The 8,681-nt window shown below is 26.9% G+C and overlaps 1 long non-coding RNA gene across 5 annotated transcripts; it reads left to right on the forward strand.

Moving 5' to 3' along the window:
* The first annotated feature begins 5,697 nt into the window (after positions 1–5,697).
* Positions 5,698–8,681, forward strand: LOC107457852 (uncharacterized). 5 transcript variants are annotated; one of them, XR_008001302.1, is made up of 4 exons: positions 5,698–6,044; positions 6,166–6,241; positions 6,328–6,439; positions 6,561–8,146. It is a non-coding gene; the product is annotated as an uncharacterized LOC107457852 (long non-coding RNA). The 5 variants fall into 5 exon arrangements; XR_008001299.1 differs by adding an exon at positions 8,268–8,681 and having other exon boundaries at positions 5,698–6,439; positions 6,561–6,646; XR_008001303.1 differs by having other exon boundaries at positions 5,698–6,439; positions 6,561–6,646; positions 7,769–8,153.

The following is an 8,681-nucleotide window of genomic DNA, read 5'->3' on the forward strand; positions in this document are numbered from 1 at the left end:
ATGTAAACTCACACCATTAAAAATATCACTGATGGCTAATTAATGGCTACAAATTACAAAATTTGCTGAACTCTTAGCATTTCTCTAATTTATTTTTAAGATTTTTATATATTTAATTCTTTTAGATACATTTTATCTTAAATTTGTTAAAAAATTAAATTTTGAATGATTATAACGTAAATAATTAAAAGAATAAATTAAAAAATAATATGAGGTAATTAAAAAAATCAAAATTAAATACAAGATGGTATATAACAATTTGTATAAGAAAATTAATATTAAATATAATAAAAATAAAAGAATAAAAAAAATAAGAAGATAGAGTATATAAAAAAAATAAGAAGATAGAATCTCCCAAGTTTAACTAAAAAAAGTCAAATATAATATACAATGATAGAAAAAAAAAACTAATAAAAATATAGTTAATTTAGTTCTAAAATTTATAGTTCTAAAATTTAGGATTATATAAGTATATTTGTTAAATTTGTTTATTTAATACTGAGTACATACTACCTGAATTAAAAGAGTTATGATAAATAATAGATTAACTTAATAAAAATAAATTATTAACTTAATAAAAAATTAAATAATCAAAAGCATATATTTAATGAAAATATAATTTTATTTTTTAAAATATTAAAAAATATATTTAAAAAATAAACCAACTAAATTTCATGGTAACCCCACCAGAAGTACCTATTTCGTTGTCGTCAGGCACAAAATGACTTCCCCACCAGAAGTTTCAATTCGCGTGCGCCCCTCCTGAGATGACGACTAAATCCATTTTGCGGGTGCTTTACGAATAATAGCCTTGCGCATTTTTGTAAAGCTTTCTGCATGCCTATTATGGGAATTAATATATTTTATTTACTTATTTATATAAAAAATTCTGCATAAATAAACACTAACGTATCTATTAATCCAATTTTTTAAAATATGTATAATAATAAATAAGGTTTATTGGTATGATGATTATTTTATATTTTGACCAAGAGGTTTTGGAATTGAAAGGTACAAACAAAAACTGTACCTTTTTATAAGATATATAATTAAGGTTATTTTAGGAAAAAGAAACTTTATTTTAGAATAGTAAAAATATTTGGGACAAATGATAGACTAATTTAAAATATAAATAATATTTTTATACTAAATTTTAAAAGTTTTTAATAAATATTTGAAATTTGTTTGAAAATTGATGAATTTTTAAACGAAATTTACAAATGATGCTATTTTCCTCTCAAATTTGTGGAAACAATTTTGTCTACTTCGAAGGGTTAGTTATAGTAAAAGCATTTAAGACTAATTATAGACAAATTTGGGATAGAATTAATATTTTTCAAAATGCGTCTCAAATCCATCTGAAGTTAATGTGCATATTCAGATGGAATACAGATGAATTATAGTTTTTGTCCAAAATGTGTTGCTAATCTGTATGAAAATTTTGGCGCCATCTAAAAAAAAATTGGCGCCAAAATTTGGGACAAAATTTAGACAAATTTAGGATAGAATATATTATTCCAATGTCTCTACTAAAAATTGTTCAACATTTGTCTCAAATTTGTCCGAAATAAAAAAGTCATTCAGACGGATTAAATTTCGTTTGAAATTTTTGTCTGAAAAAACCTTATTTCTAGTAGTGTGTTTCCTGATTTATTTCTTTTAACTCATTAAATACAATTCATTACGGTGGATTAATTATATCAACCAATTAAGATATTTAAGTATCACACAATTTAATATTATGTATGTCAATTAATTGAATATAATTGTTAGAGTATAATTAGAATCAATTAGATCAATTAGCATTATTTAACATATATAAATATTTATTATAGGATATTACGTCTTTATTATTTCGATTCTCTTAGCACCTGTAAATACCCTTCTATATTGTATTATTTTACACAACTTAAATACACACAAACATTTTCTCTACTGCTCTCTCTTACCCTTTCTAATAATAATAAGTACAGTTTAATTTAGTTATAAGTTCATTATTTTATAGTCTTTTATAAAATAATCTTTTTTATCACTTTGGATATTTTAACTCTTTTTTTCTTTTTTTTTTCTCTTTACATGTAATTTTGTTGTGCATTAACTTTGTTTATTTAATGATGAAAGATACTCATGTTAATTCTATTATGTAATAGTTTGTTTTTCTCCTATGTATTTTAATTTGTATAGTTACTATTGATCTTACTATTTTCGATTTTGTTGCTTTTGTTTTATTGAATTGTTTTTTATTTTTTATGACTTGATAATTAAAAAAAGGCAAAGAACAGAAAAAAAAAAGATGGTCAAAGACGAAGGTTAAAAGTCTAAAGCAGCAACATCATTCCTCGACATTATTATTAATATGAACTTTATTATTTCTTTTCTAACATTGTTTAATACAAGTTGCGTTTATTTTTCTTAATTATTATTAATACTTTTATTCTTTTCTTCTCTAATTATAAATCTCCTTATAATAATTTTTTGATCGGATATTTTTTTGGTCTAATAAATTTTTTCTCTATTTTTTGTTAAAAATAATTTATATTAGAAAAAAAAGATAAAAGTGAATTTTAAGATTCAAATTTAAATAAGATGTGCAAAGGATAACTATTGAATTCATTTGGTCGATTTAAACACTTTGTATTATCGTCATTGAAAATTTCAAATACTATTATAAAATTCTAAATATTTTTATTTTATTGTTCTTAAATTATATATTATATCGTATATTTGAAGAGTTTCATCTTTTTAAAAATAAAGTGTGACATTATATACTTTTTTAGATACAATAAATAAATAATAAGGTTAAAGTGAGTAAATAAATTGATTATATAATAAGATACAAATTTTTAGAATTTCTAGCATAATTAACAAATTTTTAGTTTCAAAATAAATGTTTACTCTATTTTTTATCTTTTATTTGATTTTTTATAATTTTTCTTGATTTTTTTAATTAATTATGGTTGTAATAACTCATCATAAATTTGTATTTTGTAAAAAATATTTATCAATCATAAAACACAGAAGACTCCAAAAAATTTAAAAAATATTGATTAATCACAAAATAAAAAATTATGAATTGTGCTTTAATTATGTTGTAAAATATAAATTTAGACTATTTAAAATTAGTTTCTTACCATTAATGTTAACTTCAATCATAATAAGGTAAAAAGTAAAAATTGTATATAATAATTTAATTTTATTATTTATACTACCAGAATTATTCTTTAATGTATTATATCCTATTTATTTTTATTCATTGATAATCTTTAGTTCTCTATTTTCAATAAAAATTTAAATTGATTAAATAGATTATTTTTCAATTAGTAATATAATTATTGTGATATTTACTTTGTTCAGTTATATTTTTTTAATTTATATAATCTGATTAATCATCTCTTTCTTATTTTATGCTAATTTAACTAATTAATGTTAATAAATTTCAATTATTTTAATTCTTGTAACTTTTTATTATAATAATGTATTTCTATTAATGTATTAATATAATTTTAATATTTATATGTCATTAATAATAATAATCTCACATTCTTATATATATTATAGAAATATGATTTGATTCCATTAACTTGCCAATTTTTTTTGAAAAATCTAAAGTTAAAGCACAAATTTTTTTTATAGATATTTTACTTTAATTTTTTAATAGCTAAAAAATATAATATTTTTTGTCATATTTATTGGAATTCTAAGTTAAATATGAATATTAATTTTTGAAATAGAATAAATACATTTTAAATTTTTTGCATCTAAAAATAATATTCTATCAATGTTAGAATTATTTAGATGGATAAGTAATAGTGAATATAGAATTATTTAGGATGGATGGAACTAAGTACATCTTTTTATTGAAAATACGAATTTAAAAATATTATATTCAATTCTCAATAGTCAATCTCTTATTGAACGATTGTATTTTCAAAAGATTTTTGAAAAATGAAATAGTTTTAGGTGTATAATTTTTGTAAAAATTTAATTAATTTAAGATATTTATTATCATTGATTAAAAAAGTAAATTGAAATGACAATTTAATATTTCTATACTCTTAAAATATTATTTATTTATTTTCTAGCATTCTTTATCATATAATGATCACATTAATATAATTTAATTCAATAAAATTATTTATTATCATTTGATTGAATAAAATTTTTATTTTAACTGAAAATTTTAGGATTTCTCAATCTCAAAATTATCCATGTTATGCAGGGGAACCTTCGCTTCCACCATCTCCTCCTGCGTCGCTATCATCTTCGTCGATGAACCGAAAACCTCCATCTCTCACTCTCTCTACATGATCACTTTCACTGCTTCTCTTTGTAATACACTGCTCGCTATCTGCATTTTCTCTCTTATATTGTCTTCACTGCCCTCTCAATATTGAAGATGCATCTTAATTCTTACCCAATCATTTTTTTATAAATTAAAAACACTCGATCAAAATATTTTTAGAGTAAAATATGTTTTTGTCCCCAACGTCAAAATTGTTGCTAACGTTTCAATCGTCTTAATCGTCTTTATCTTTATGGCCCCATCAGAAATTCCACAACGACGTTAAACACGAATTTTTAGCCATTTTTGTGAATTACACCAAGTAGACTTCAATATTTAAAAAAAAGTTCACAAAGTAGTTACCTATTATAGTTTAATTATTTTTCGGGAGTTTTCGTGGAAGAAATCATCTCATCATAAAAGTGTTAGCATACACTTGAAATAAGCCAATATGTGATGAAAATAGCAAGATAACCATCAAGTACCATCTATGTGTATTTTATTTTTGAGTAAAATATAATTTTTTAATATTTATAATATTTTTTAAAATTGTTCATAACCTTTAATTTCATTTAATTTTATTCTAATATTTTTTATTTATATTAAAACTACTTTTACATGATTACATGGATGTGTAGCATTCCGTTTTTATAAAACATTAAATATAATAATTTTTGTAAAAAAATCAATCATTTTTTTGGTATGAAGAATCAATTAATATGGAATTTGGATCCTCTAAATTTTAAATTTTTACTTTAGAGGATAAAGTGAGATCTTTTACTATTGAATGCTTTTTTTTTCATATTTTCTCCTGGTCCCACCTATGAAATAAATAGTAATAGATCATACTTTACACTCTAAAGTGAAATTCAAAATTTAGAGGATCCAAATCCATTAATATGTAGATTATCAACATTCCAAAAGGATCAAATTTGGTATGTAAATTTTGTCTAAATTATATAAACACAAATGTCTAGCCTAAAATTTTTAGAATTGCTGTTATTTTTTTTTTGTGGTTGTTCATGGTATCTCTCAACCGACAGATTAAAGACTAATTCGATGCGGATCTGAGTTTTATGTAAGAATTTGTCGTTGGTTAATAAGTTATTACATGCATAAGACAAGATTTAAACTCTCGATATTTGATTAAGGGGACGAGTGAGCTGATTACTTGGTTAACCCAAGTTGGTTAGAATAGTTGTTAATTACTAGACCAAAAATTTAAGAAAGTGAAAGGATGGGCCAAAGAACAAAGTTATGGAAACAAAACTTGTCAACGGAGCCCAAAATCAACAAAGAAGTAAGAAGGAGAATGTTAAAGAAAAAAAAAGTAGAAATAAGAGAAAAATCGAAGAAACAGTAAGCCCAAAAAAACACACGAAAGAACAGTAGTAACAAAAACAAGTATAAAAAAAGAAGAGGAGAGTAGATGAGGGGATCACTGGTCCCGAATTGGTTGTGCTTGTGCAGCTGGGATAGTCACCGAGGGACTGAGTCATTGAGGCATAAAGATGAGATCTGTAGCGGTTGCAATAAGTATATAGAGTTGGAATTTGCTCTTCTCTAATTCACAACTCTTAGTCAAAATGGAGTACAGGAAAATCAGGGATGAGGTGTTTTTAATATGTAGCTGAGAAATTTGCTATCATATTTCTTCCATTCACTCAATAATAAACTAGAGTTGATTTGACACACCTATGTGTTGTAGGGTGATGATAGGGAGATCGGCGTCGAGGACGTTGAGAGTTTACGTGAAAAATCGGTTTTGCTGTCTTCTCTTCTTCTGTCTTATATTGTATCGGTTGGATAATTAGATGTATTGTGTTTGCAACTTCACCATTGGAATAGCTTTAACCTCTTTTCCCCTGTTCACTGTTTTGCAGTCCTAGACAACCGTTTGGCCTCCGTGGGAGAAACCAAAACCGATAGCCACAGGGCGAAAGCAAAGTGGAAACTCAAGTCTGACTCCTGCTCCCACTCTCCGTTATCTTTCTGTTCAGTTCTTGTTCGATTTCTTAATCCTCATCCCATTTCTCTTGATATAGGTCAGTTGTTACACTTGCATTGACTGTTCTTACTAGTTCGCAAGCCATTCTAATCGTTTGGTCCAAGAGAGCTGGCAAGTACGAGTATAGTGTAACCACCGCAAACTTTCTGGTGCGTATAGATCTCATCTCTATGCAGTATGCACTCATTCCATTGATTCACTTTCTACTTGATAACCCGAGTTGTGGCATTTGACCAATACATGGCTCCTAATTTATTGGTAATCATTTAGTTATAGGTGGAGACTTTAAAATGTGCTATATCCCTTGTGGCTCTTGCAAGAATATGGAAAAAGGACGGTGTCACTGAGGACAATCGGTTAGCATAATCCTTTTTCCTTAAATTTTTTGATCTGATTGTGAATTTAGTGAAAGATTTTGGTTATGTTTTACATTCTGTTGATGAAAAGGGAAAAAAGTTTGGATAACTAGTTAAAGAGGTGGAATAAGGTTTTTCTTACATTGAAAATTTGAGTGACAACTTGCATTTTGGCCATTTACAAGCAAGCACAAAAGCATAAGGTAACCAAAGTACATGTTTCTACGAACTCATAATGTTACTTTGGAAGCTGAAGCATTATACTGAGATTTTGGGTTGTATTCCTCAGGGTGAATCTTTACTACATTTCGATATTCAAGGATGGAAACAGGTTAGGCGACCTATTTAGGGCCTGTCGCTTGCTAAAATATAGAAGCAGGCTCAGGCTTTTTGAAAAGCCTATTTATCTTAGCAACCTAGGCCTAGGTTTGCGGAAAAGCGAGTAGACTTGCTGGCTGTCCTGGGCTTATTTAGATTTAGAAATGTATATAAATGTAATGTAATTTAATCTACTAAACGCTTGTTAGACTTATCTAGCCTATTTTAGGCATTATGCATACATTTAGCCTATTTGAGCTTTAGTCTTGCATTGTGTGCAGTAAAAAAAATCCTCGCCACGAAGCCTTTACCCTCCTTAATGGGACTTCAAGTAAATTTGGGCAGGATTAATTCTCAGTAGTAGAACTTGGATGCCAATGATTCAATTGAGAGAAAAATAATAAATATACATTTTTATTGTTAGTCAATATGTTTTTCTAAATGGCAGGCCAAGCTTAAGAACAAATCAGGCTTAGATTAATAAGTTTTAATATAGGCTTGGCCTGTTTCTACCATTACAAAGCAAAACATTAACTCTTTTGCATGGCATGTTTGGAGAAAGAGAGAATAAAGAAAAGAAAAAGAAAGGGGGAGGGAGGGGGAGAAGGGAGATTCTAAGCAGTAATATTTTCAGTAGGCCAGTGGTTTCACTTGATAAGTTCTGTTGGTGATTTCATCCTTTTATCTAAGCATTATGACTTCTGTATGTGTATGTGTTTCCTTTTCTGATGAGAGATTTTTCATGTTGTCTTTTGTTGGAGAATGAATTTGAATAAGTCGTTGTATATTGTTTCTTGCATCTAGGTTGAGCACCACATTAGATGAAGTTATAGTGTATCCCATTCCAGCAGCACTTTACCTTGTCAAAAATTTGCTTCAGATTGGTGATGCATGTCTATGTTTGTTATGGTCGCAATTGATTATTATGTAACTTTGATTTTGCAACAGATACCATCCAAAATCTGATTGTATTTACTCTTCAATTTTATGGCAGTATTACATTTTTCAATATGTAGATGCTCCTGTCTATCAGATATTAAAAAACTTGAATATTATCAGTACATGTGTTTTCTACTGAATTATACTCAAGAAGAGGTAGCTTTTGTTCTTTATTTTCAATATAAAAAAATTATTGTCAATTCTCATTTCATTGTCATAATCTTTTATTAAGGATTGAGGCAGTGTTTTGTTTCCACAAGTTTAGTTTATTACTTAATACTAATGGCTTAGTAAAATAATATTTAATTTTATTGATCGTATTGCCCTAGGGTTGTCTATTGTTGTGTTTTTATTTGCATTTCAGGTTAAGTGAGATTCAATGGGCTGCTTTTATTCTACTGACTGCTGGTTGCACTACAGCCCAGTTGAATTCAAAGTAAGACTAATCCAAGTCTGACATGTGACCATCACTTTCATACTAATATGTTATAATGTTCTTGTGGTACTGCTGTAAAAATGGCCCCCTATCTACAAGCTGTAATGTAACAAACAAATGTATCGTGGTACTATATAAAAGTTGTGCTGGTTAAGAAATCATAGCTGTGTGTCAGGAACCAATTCTATGGTCAGGTGCTGGCCCAAGTATCTAATTGAAGTGCTAGTGAGGAAGTTGGTTAAGATTGAGAGAAGAATAAAGGGATGAGAGATAGAGTTAGGTGTGGAATCATTTGGTAATTGTAGAGATTAGAAGAGCTCCAACTCTTCCTAGTTTCTATCA

Source organism: Arachis duranensis, chromosome 7, assembly GCF_000817695.3.
Source record: "Arachis duranensis cultivar V14167 chromosome 7, aradu.V14167.gnm2.J7QH, whole genome shotgun sequence".
Lineage (NCBI taxonomy): Eukaryota > Viridiplantae > Streptophyta > Magnoliopsida > Fabales > Fabaceae > Arachis > Arachis duranensis.